Source organism: Capra hircus (assembly GCF_001704415.2).
Source record: "Capra hircus breed San Clemente chromosome X unlocalized genomic scaffold, ASM170441v1, whole genome shotgun sequence".
Lineage (NCBI taxonomy): Eukaryota > Metazoa > Chordata > Mammalia > Artiodactyla > Bovidae > Capra > Capra hircus.
Genome location: NW_017189517.1, coordinates 27,895,763 through 27,907,257, shown reverse-complemented (window position 1 = coordinate 27,907,257; position 11,495 = coordinate 27,895,763).

Below are 11,495 nucleotides of genomic sequence, written 5' to 3'. Positions count from 1 at the left end.
GATCACACAGACCACAGCTTTGTCTAACTCAATGAAACTAGGCCATGCCATGTGGGGCCACCCAAGACAGATGGGTCATGGTGGATAGGTCTGACAGAATGTGGTCCACTTGAGAAGGGAATGACAAACCACTTCAGTATTCTTGCCTTGAGAACCCCATGAACAGTATGAAAAGGTAAAATGATAGGACACTGAAAGAGGAACTCCCCAGGTCGGTAGGTGCCCAATATGCTACTAGAGATCAGTGGAGAAATAACTCCAGAAAGAATGAAGGGATGGAGCCAAAGCAAAAACAATACCCAGTTGTGGATGTGACTGGTGATAGAAGCAAGGTCCGATGCTGTAAAGAGCAATATTGCACAGGAACCTGGAATGTCAGGTCCATGAATCAAGGCAAATTGGAAGTGGTCAAACAGGAGATGGCAAGAGTGAACGTCGACATTCTAGGAATCAGCGAACTAAGATGGCCTGGAATGGGTGAATTTAACTCAGATGACCATTATATCTACTACTATGGGCAGGAATCCCTCAGAAGAAATGGAGTAGCCATCATGGTCAACAAAAGAGTCCAAAATGCAGTACTTGGATGCAATCTCAAAAATGACAGAATGATCTCTGTTCGTTTCCAAGGCAAACCATTCAATATCATGGTAATCCAAGTCTATGCCCCAACCAGTAACGCTGAAGAAGCTGAACACTTCTATGAAGACCTACAAGACCTTTTAGAACTAACTTAATTCCTTAGTCAGCAATATAATTTTTGCTTCCAATCATTCATTCTCTTCCTTGAGCTGATTGACTGTTGGCCATGTATCCTCTGCTTTCTGCTTATCAAGGAGCACTTTTTCACAGCCATGTTGTTCCTCTCCCTGCGTTCACTACACTAGTCACTGCGGCGATCTATGGGCACACTCTTTCTGCTCTGTTTTCTTGGAGGCACAGCTTTGCCTCCGCCCCTGGTGTGGGGGTGGAGGGGGTGCAACACCAGCTGAGGAATCTGCCAGAAGCAGATGACAGGAGACTGAGTATCTGAGCTTTGCAACCCCATGGGATTTCCCAGGCAATACTGGAGTGGGTTGCCATTTCCTCCTCCTGGGGATTTTCCCCACCCTGGGATCAAACCTGCTTCATCTGCTTCTCCTGCATTACAGGCAGATTCTTTACTGCTGCACCATCTGGGAAGCCTGAGGCCTAGTATGGATGACACATACCGTTTATGCCCTACTGTTCTGCTGTTATGGTGGTTGGTGGTTTAGTCGCTAAGTCGTGTCCGACTCTTGTGACCCCATAAACTGTAGCCTACCAGGCTCCTCTGTCCATGGGATTCTCCAGGCAAGAATACTGGAGTGGGTTGCTGTTTCCTTCTCATTTGGGCAGGTGGCGCTAATGATAAATCACCCTCCTGCCAAGGCAGGAGACGTAAAAGACCTAGGTTCCATCCTTAGGTGGGGAAGATCCGCTGGAGAAGAAAATGGCAAACCAGTCCAATATTCTTGCCTGAATAATCCCATGGACAGAGGAGCCTACAGTCCATAGGGTAACACAGAGTCAGACATGACTGAAGCCACTTAGCATGCATGCAAACACACCCTTTTCAACACGAATGTGCAGAATGAGGACAAGGTGAACAATGGCTTCCACATTACATTGCCCAGAAATCTCCACACCTGCCCCCAGGCAGACTCCACTCCAAGCGGCTGCACCCACCGCAGCAGGATCCTACCCAGGCTTTGCAGCCCACGAGTCAGGGCATAGGAGGAATGGTTACAGAACTGAAACCCGCAGCCTTCACTGGTTGCTCTGACGCTGCCACCATCTGCATCCCATCCTCGCCAGGGTCACGCTGAAACTGAGTGTTTTGTTGTATAGGGTTGGTGCTGGTTATAGGTATGTTTCTTTTATTTTTATTATTTTAAGTATATGAAGGGAATTCGCAGGCAGTCCAGTGCTTCACTGCCAAGGGTGCAGGTTCAGTCCCTGGTGGGGGAAGTAAGATCCCGCAAGCTGTGAGGTGTGGCCAAAACATGAGTGTGGGTTCTTAGTTGCTCAGTTGTGTCTGACTGTTTAGGACCCTATGGACTGTAGCCCACCAGGCTACAGTCCATGGGATTTCCCAGGCAAGAATACTGGAATGGGTTGACATTCCCTCCTGCAGGGAATCTTCCTGACTCAGGGATCAAACCTGTCTCCTGCATTGGCAGGTGGAATCCCTACATCTGCATCACCAGGGAAGCCTCCCTTTTATGCATGTGTTTTAGTTACTAATAAAAACAAGACATTTCTAATTTAAAAGATAGGTCTAGACATAATGCACAAAGGAAGTCTCTTGTCAGTAGAGATCAGAGATCTATCCACAGGGCCCAGTTATGGACTTGTTGAAGTCATGGTCTGGCTATCTCCTTTACTTGTTGGTCTTTGGACACCTGCTTCAGTATTTTGTCAGAGGACTGAAAGCTGCTGAGCCATTGTATTGCAATTTGTGAAATAGTTGGACAGCACCCCTGTCTGTAATTACCTCATCTCCTCATGGGAGAAATTCTACTAAATATGTGTTCTGTCTCTTGAGGTTTTCCTATTCCCTACAGTTTTTTCAAAATGCAAAGCTACCTAAAAGAAATGTCATATAAGTCTCTGTTATCTGAGTGTGAATGAAACTATCATTTGCCTGCTTGGGAAAGGAGAAGCAGCTCTGAGTAGGAACCAAGGCGGGAAGGAGTGGGGTCCAGAATGACAAGTGGGAGAATCTCACTGAGAACCTTTGTGAACAGCCACCATCTTGCCTGTAAGTGGTGTAGGAAGAATTGGAAGGATATTTCAGTGCTTATTCATTGCTGCATGTTCCCTGGTGGCTCAGAGGTTAAAGTGTCTGCTTCCAATGCAGGAGACCTAGGTTCGATCCCTGGGTTGGGAAGATCCCCTGGAGAAGGAAATGGCAATCCACTCCAGTATTCTTGCCTGGAGAGTCCCATGGATGGAGGAGCCTGGTAGGCTACAGTCCACGGGGTTGCAAAGAGTTGGACACGACTGAGCGACTTCACCATCACCACCATTCATTGCTGCTGCTGCTGCTGCTAAGTCGCTTCAGTCATGTCCGACTCTGTGTGACCCCACAGATGGCAGCCCACCAGGCTCTGCCATCCCTGGGATTCTCCAAGCAAGAACATGGAGTGGGTTGCCATTTCCTTCTCCAATGCATCAAAGTGAAAGGTGAAAGTGAAGTAGCTCAGTCGTGTCCGACTCTTAGCGACCCCATGGACTGTAGCCCACCAGGCTCCTCCATCCATGGGATTTTCCACTGGAGTGGGGTGCCATTGCCTTCTCTGGTTTATTCATTGAGTGGGGTATTTATTAGCCTTAAGGTCTTAGTGGAGGAGATAGGTTTGAAAGGGCCCACCTGTGGTATACACACGGTTCAACCAAGAGCAGTGCTGCTGGCCTAAACTGGGAAAATGTCCCAGGGTCATTGTCTAAAGGAAATCAATTAGAATGCCCAGTGAGTTGGGGCAAAATCATACGGTTGCTGAAGGGTATAAATCCCCAATTGCAGCAAACAAGCAGGAGGGAATGATGGGGAAGGATGGCAGCTGTGCACAAAGGTTCTCAGTGAGATTCTCCCACTTGTCATTCTGGACCCCATTCCTTCCCACCTTGGTTCCTACTCAGAGCTACTTCTCCTTTCCCAAACCCTCAGGAATGATGGCAACAACAAATATTAGGAATGTGTAGGGTTTTTACAGTTCAGAAGCTTAAAGCCACTTCTAAAGGAAGCAGCTAAAGGATGGCAGGCAAGCAATATGACTTCCTGCATCTATTTTTGCTAGCAGCAGCATGTCCACATGAACATGCAGACAAAAATCTGGCTTTATTTATTCAATAGTAAAGTTGACTCGAGCTTAGACAGAAGGCCCAGGATCCAGCGATTTTTGAGAAATGGAAGGCTGGAGCTAGTAGCTTCAGCTCTGGCACACAAGCTAGCATGAGAATCAATCCTCAGCTAAGGGCCAAGTTTGACAAAATCAACTTCAGTTGTGTTAATTGTCATGCAGCTGGGCTAGAATTGCTTGCTTGTTACCATGCCATTAGCCTTTCAACTAAATATGTGCATTCATAATTGTTTGACAAAGGTATAAAGTCATGAAAATACACTACTGAAATATTAAATCTGACTCATTTAAATTTTAAAAAGAAGTTCCTGGCACACAGTAGGTGCTCCATAAATGTTGTTGAATGAGTTGAAATCAGGAAATTAAAAGAGATTGTTCAGCTTTCCAACAGTGCATTAAACTGAGTATACCATTTCTCAAGCTGAAAGGAAGCTAAATGAAAGGAAATGGGTTTATTTGATTGTCCCACGCACATAATGACATGAAGTAATAAGGAAATTATTCAGATTATTCATCCCAAATTTTGCCTGACTTAGACAGATAATTAAGGCTTGTTACTTCTTTTAATAAATCTGCATCAGACAGCTTCTTCCCCATTCCCCTTCCCTTTTTAAATGAGAAGACAAAGTGCTCTAAACCAAGTCCCAGATTTGCAAACATAGTGTGCCATCTATTTAGCTTATCTCCTCAGAGGAGGTAAGTATAAAGTCGTTGCAAAAGACTCAGGTTGGAGATATGACAAGCTAAGTGGCTTCCTGATGTTCCAGCGCCTGCTTTCCTGTCTGTTTCTGATTTATCCAGTGATACCCTATATGTTCCTTAAAAAACAAAAACAAAAAAACCCTGCATTCTTCCCAGCCACAGTATTGCATTCTGGTGGTCCAAGAGCTAATTTTTATCAGAATAAAACCTTGACCTTAGAAAATATCACTTCTAGGTTGATAAATGGGCTTGCCTCAAAGGAGATGATTTGAGGAGAGAGGAAAGATCATCAGACTCAGCATCTTAGAGCCATCTGGGATCCCTAGTGACCACTTCAGCCTCTCAGAGTAGATTTCCCCTAAACCCACTCAATCCATGAGCAGTTTGAGGGAGTCCATGGAAATGATTGAAAGTGCAAAATAATCAAATGCCTCTAACCAGATGCTTTCCATAGAAAAGTTGCTGAAGGTCTAGTCCTGTTCTGACCTGAGATGGCATAGCTTCCCTCTGTCTTCATTTGAAGATCAGCCATATGCTTTAAATTGATCAGTATCAGGTGGAACCTTAGTAGTTTTACCTTGGTAGGTAGAGTGCCTATGTATTGGGTATGCAAACAAACTCATGCACAAAACTCTCACACTCAAATCAGGTTACATAAAAAAAAAAACTCTCTTCACTGTGATGGAAAGCTAAATATGCACACTTGCAACTCACTTTTTAATTACAGATTTTGTTTTTTAGAGCAGTTTTAGGTTCAGAGCAAAAATTTCCCTTATAGTCACATCACAATTTTATTTGCATGATTCTTTTTATTTTTATTGTATTATTATCTAGAAGATAAGTTTCTAGGGCATGGGGACGTGTCTGTCTTGTTTGTAATTTTACAGCAATGCCCAGCACCAGGCCCAGCACAAGCTTTGGTTAAATCAATTAGCAAATAAGTGGATGAATGTAGGTTTCAGCCAGTTTAGTTGACATTCTCTCACCACTTGAAGAGACGTGGACAGCCTTTCTGTCTCTTAAATATCCTAAGTGCCATACTCTGGAAGGCAGAACTGAACAGAGACCCATAAAAAGGAGATGGTAAGAAAAAGAAAATAAGATGATTCCCACTGGCTTTTGCTAAAAATGCCAAGAGTCTGATACATAAATATTCATTCAATAACTTTGCTCATAACAGCATTACTAAGGTAAAATAGTAGGACTGGCTCTTTCTACACATGGTTCTCCCCACCCAGTCCATAATATGTCTGTTTCTGACTTTTCCCTCAGACCTGTTATTAATGCTCATTTTAATCTGATTTCCAATATATGTTTTGTTCAGGATGGGTGGTAGTGTTGATGGTGGATAGATAATTTGTCTGGACACCCCTCTACAGGCAGTCAGTTGAAATCATTCCTTTCTTTCCATCTACCAGAGGAGGAGCAGCAGAGCTGAGATCTTGAGTCCCATTTCCTTTCAACCTTAGCCACATTCATCCAAAGAAAATTTTATTGTTGTTTTAACTATTGTTTTCTGGGAAATACACTTGCAATGAATGAAACTTCATTCTGCTTATTTATATACTAATATATCCTTGGTAAATATGTTGCCCCTGAAAAGCCGCAATCTCTAATTCTTTGGGGTCAGTTATATAGCTGTTCATCTGAGACAATGTAATGGGGCTTCACTTACGTGAATAAGTGGTGTTGATCATCATGGTCCAAGTTAGCATCCTCTCTGTCATTTGAACCAGGCAAACTGTAATTTTATGCTGTGTCATTTCCACCATGGAATTACAGAATATTGGATCTGGAAAGGACTGCAAATAGCCACTAATACAGTCCCTTTATTTTATAGTTGAAGAGACTGAGGCCAATATGACACACATACTCTGAGCCAAGTAATACTAAGATCGTGCAATCACAGAAGATTACTGCCCATGGCTATTGTATTCGTTACTTTAAAATGTTTATCTTCTCCATATAACTTAACAAATGTACACTTATTTCTTTCAATTCTCTCTTTCCTACCCTCTCCACAATTATCCTTATCTCCCACTCTTTCCTGTCTTTGACTCATTTCAGCAAGCCAGAGCAACATTACCTTTCCTCTTCCCCAGCTTGCTCAGGAGCAGTGGGCTATGAACAAGGTCAGTCCCTTCCAGTACCAGGCCAGAGCTCCTAAGCTAGTTCTATAGAAGTCCTGCGGCCAGCTTGACCTTCCCCTAACATCTGACCATTTTGATCTTTTGCACAAGCACAGAATTTCAGTACCTTTTTCATACAGACACTTGAGAGGTTTTTTTTTTTTTTAATGACAGCCACTTTATAGACATTGTAATAAAATACCAACTCCTAAGCTGTCAAAAGCCTAGTTCCAAATTTGCATTAAACAACTGTATGCACAGAGTCTGAATGGGATCCACTGTTGTTGGAAAATAAACTTGCTGGGACATGATGCCTAGAATGACCTGAGCCTGAGGGAGATTATGAGGCAGTTAGGATTTTATAGAGAATACTGGCTTGATTTATCAACAGACATAAAAGATACTTGGAAAGTCATCTCTTTCTCTTTTTTTCTCTTAAATCCAAGACATGCTTGCAAGACAATGAATTGATGACTACACAAGTGATCACGTGTTAATGTTCAATTTTTTATTTTGCCATCACTATAAAGAGAACAACTCACCTCTTAATCATATATTTCATTGTGTGTGAAAGTTGCTCAGTAGTGTCTGACTCTTTGTGACCCCATGGACTATAGCCTGCCAGATTCCTCTGTCCATGGGACTCTCACTGCCCTGCCTCATCCCCCCCAAAAAAGCATGGAGTCCTTCCTGCTCTTGATCCATCCATTCATGTAACAAGCCATGAACACTCAGTGACTCATGTGATATGATAGGTATTGTGTAAGGTTCTGGGGACATAACAGTCATTTAGATCATCTCCTGGAGCTTACTTTATAGGACTGTACCCTACCAGGCTCCTCTATCTATGGAATTCTCCAGACCAGAATACTGGAGTGGGTTGCCATTTCCTTCTCCAGGGGATCTTCCTGACCCAGGGATTGAACCTGAGTCTCCTGCACTGCAGGTGGATTCTTTACTGCCTGAGCCACCAGGGAAGCCTAATGTCCTGTAATAAGGACATGGCTTGCTAGATCTAAGGGGGCATGGACACACTAGTCATGTCTGGAAAAGGATGATAAAAGAGAGGCCAACAGGCAAGTGTGGAGGAGAATTTAAACTTTACCTATTCGACAATGTTGTCTAGGCCTACCTTGACTAAAACATACCCCTTGGAATAGTTATCTTTCTCAAAATCTTATGTTACTCTCCTGCTTATAAACTTCTATGGGCTCCTTGTTCCTCTCAGGGTTATATTTGAACTCCTTCAGTTCAGTTCAGTTCAGTCCAGTCTCTTAGTCGTGTTCAACTCTTTGCAGCTCCATGAATTGCAGCACGCCAGGCCTCCCTGTCCATCACCAACTCCCAGAGTTCACCCAGACCCATGTCCATCAAGTCGATGGTGCCATCCAACCATCTCATCCTCTGTCATCCCCTTCTCCTCCTGCCCTCAATCTTTCCCAGCATCAGGGTATTTTCCAATGAGTCAGCTCTTCGCATTAGGTGGCCAAAGTATTGGAGTTTCAGCTTCCACATCAGTACTTCCAATGAACACCCAGGACTGATCTTTAGGATGGATTGGTTGGACCTCCTTGCAGTCCAAGAGACTCTCAAGAGTCTTCTCCAACACCACAGTTCAAAAGCATCAATTCTTCAGCACTCAGCTTTCTTTATAGTCCAACTCTCACATCGATACATGACCACTGTAAAAACCATAGCCTGGAACTCCTTACTCCAACATAATAAAAAGCTCTTCACAACTTAAAGTAAATCTGTTTATTTTTATATTCTCTCATATATACTTGTACATTCTGTCCAATGAAACATCACACCATTTCTATTCCTCCATACTTTTAAGTGTGCTTTTTGCTAGAATACTGCCCACTGCCAATTTCCTCCTACCTAGCAAACTCTTTCCAATCCATCACAACTCAGCTGAAATGTAAAATCCTGATTAAAGTTTTTATTGGCTTTCCTAGTCTCCCTCCTCCATCCCATCCCATCCCATCCCATTCCACCTAATGAACTCTATCCCCTCCTTTAAATTTTTTGTTAAGTTTATAAGTTATAAGCTTAATAATGAAGCATCTTTTGAGTACTTATTATATGTTCAATAATATATTGGACATTTTCACATATGCTTCTAATATCATACTTAAAATATCCTGTGAGGTAGCTACTATTATTATTGTCATTAACAGATGGGGGAAACAATTTAAAAAAATTAACTTGAGCAAAGTCACACAGCATAGTAGGTTTGAGATTCAGCCTCAGGGTGTTTGATTCCTGAGACCATATCCTTAGCCATTTATTTATTCATTCATGCTACTTTTTCATTCATTTGACTTTGTATGTTAGTAAGTATACAAACAGAGAAGGCAATGACACCCCACTCTAGTACTCTTGCCTGGAAAATCCCATGGGCGGAGGAGCCTGGTGGGCTGCAGTCTATGGGGTCACAAAGAGTCGGACACGACTGAGCTACTTCACTTTCACTTTTTACTTTCATGCATTGGAGAAGGCAATGGCAACCCACTCCAGTGTTCTTGCCTGGAGAATCCCAGGGACGGGGGAGCCTTGTGGGCTGCTGTCTATGGGGTCGCACAGAGTCAGACACGACTGAAGCGACTTAGCAGCAGCAGCAGCAGCAGCAAGTATATAAAATCGGAGAAGGAAATGGCAACCCACTCCAGTACTCTTGCCTGGAAAATCCCATAGAGGGAGGAGCCTGGTTGGCTACATTCCATGGGGTCGCAGCAAGTCGGACACGACTGAGCGACTTCACTTCACTCACTTCATACTTTATCACTGGAGAAGGAAATGGCATCCCACTCCAGTATTCTTGCCTGGAGAATCCCATGGACAGAGGAGCCTGGCGGGCCCATGGTCCATGGGGTCGCAGAGAGTCAGACACGACTAAAGTGACTAAGTACACATGCAAGTATATAAAATGGAAAAAAATGTTACTTTATAGTGTTTTCACTGCCTTCCAAAGAGAAAGCATGCAGAGAAATGGGCAAGGAATCAAACTGAGATGACCCTCCCCCAGAGTGGGCAAGATTTCTACTACTGTTTGTATGACTGAACATGAGATTTTATTCATATTTCCTTTGACAAAGGTAGTTTTTCAATGAGTAAAAGCAAATAAAGCAGAAACTTCTTACCATGGCCTCAAAACACTACATTGATTGGCGGTTGTCTATCTCTGCAACCACTGTCTCCTGACACTCTGTGTTTATGTGGGTGCTAAGTCGCTTCAGTCATGTCTGACTCTTTGTGACCCCATGGACTGTAGTCTGCCAGGCTCCTCTGTCCATGGGATTCTCAAGACAAGTATACTGGAGTGGGTTGTCATGCCCTCATCCAGGGTATGTTCCTGACCCAGGGATTGAACCCAAGTCTCCTGCCTTTGCAGGTGGGTTCTTTACCACTACCACCACCTCGGAAACTCCATCCTTCTGTAATTGTGTTCTAGTCAGGCTGCTATGTTTATAAGCCTTGAAAAGCCTTTTTCCATCTCAGAATCTTTGTTTATTATTATTATCATCACAATTTTAATAAAAAGTAAAATATCCCACTTGAATGGATACTCATGTTTACTTCAGACTTTTTAAAGAATTAAACATTACAAAGTTGAATTTCCCTGTGCTCTATTCTGCAGTCCCAAATCCCTTCCTCAGAGGCAATCTCCATCATGAATTTGCTTTCTCTGCAGTCCATGTTTTCTTATTTTTTCAACATGTATGCATATGTGTTCATTTCTAAATATGTAAGAATGATTTCATATGTATATAGATTTCTGGAATTTGGTTTTCTTACTTATTATGTTTTTGATGTTCATCAATGTTAACATGTGTAGATTCAGTTCATTAATTTTTTTTTTAATTTTAAAATCTTTAATTCTTACATGCGTTCCCAAACATGAACCCCCCTCCCACCTCCCTCCCCATAACATCTCTCTGGGTCATCCCCATGCACCAGCCCCAAGCATGCTGTATCCTGCGACAGACATAGACTGGTGATTCAATTCTTACATGATAGTATACATGTTAGAATGCCATTCTCCCAAATCATCCCACCCTCTCCCTCTCCCTCTGAGTCCAAAAGTCCGTTATACACATCTGTGTCTTTTTTCCTGTCTTGCATACAGGGTCGTCATTGCCATCTTCCTAAATTCCATATATATGTGTTAGTATACTGTATTGGTGTTTTTCTTTCTGGCTTACTTCACTCTGTATAATCGGCTCCAGTTTCATCCATCTCATCAGAACTGATTCAAATGAATTCTTTTTTACGGCTGAGTAATACTCCATTGTGTATATGTACCACAGCTTTCTTATCCATTCATCTGCTGATGGACATCTAGGCTGTTTCCATGTCTTGGCTATTATAAACAGTGCTGCGATGAACATTGGGGTACATGTGTCTCTTTCAATTCTGGTTTCCTTGGTGTGTATGCCCAGCAGTGGGATTGCTGGGTCATAAGGTAGTTCTATTTGCAATTTTTTAAGGAATCTCCACACTGTTCTCCATAGTGGCTGTACTAGTTTGCATTCCCACCAACAGTGTAGGAGGGTTCCCTTTTCTCCACACCCTCTCCAGCATTTATTGCTTGCAGATTTTTGGATTGCAGACATTCTGACTGGTGTGAATTTTTACTGCTCTATTTTCCATTGTAATATACCAAAATTAATTGATTATTAATTAATATATATTATAAACTATGATAGGAGAATACAATGTTAATTATATCATTATATATTAATTCAGATATTAATTATTAAATTAATTATAATATTAA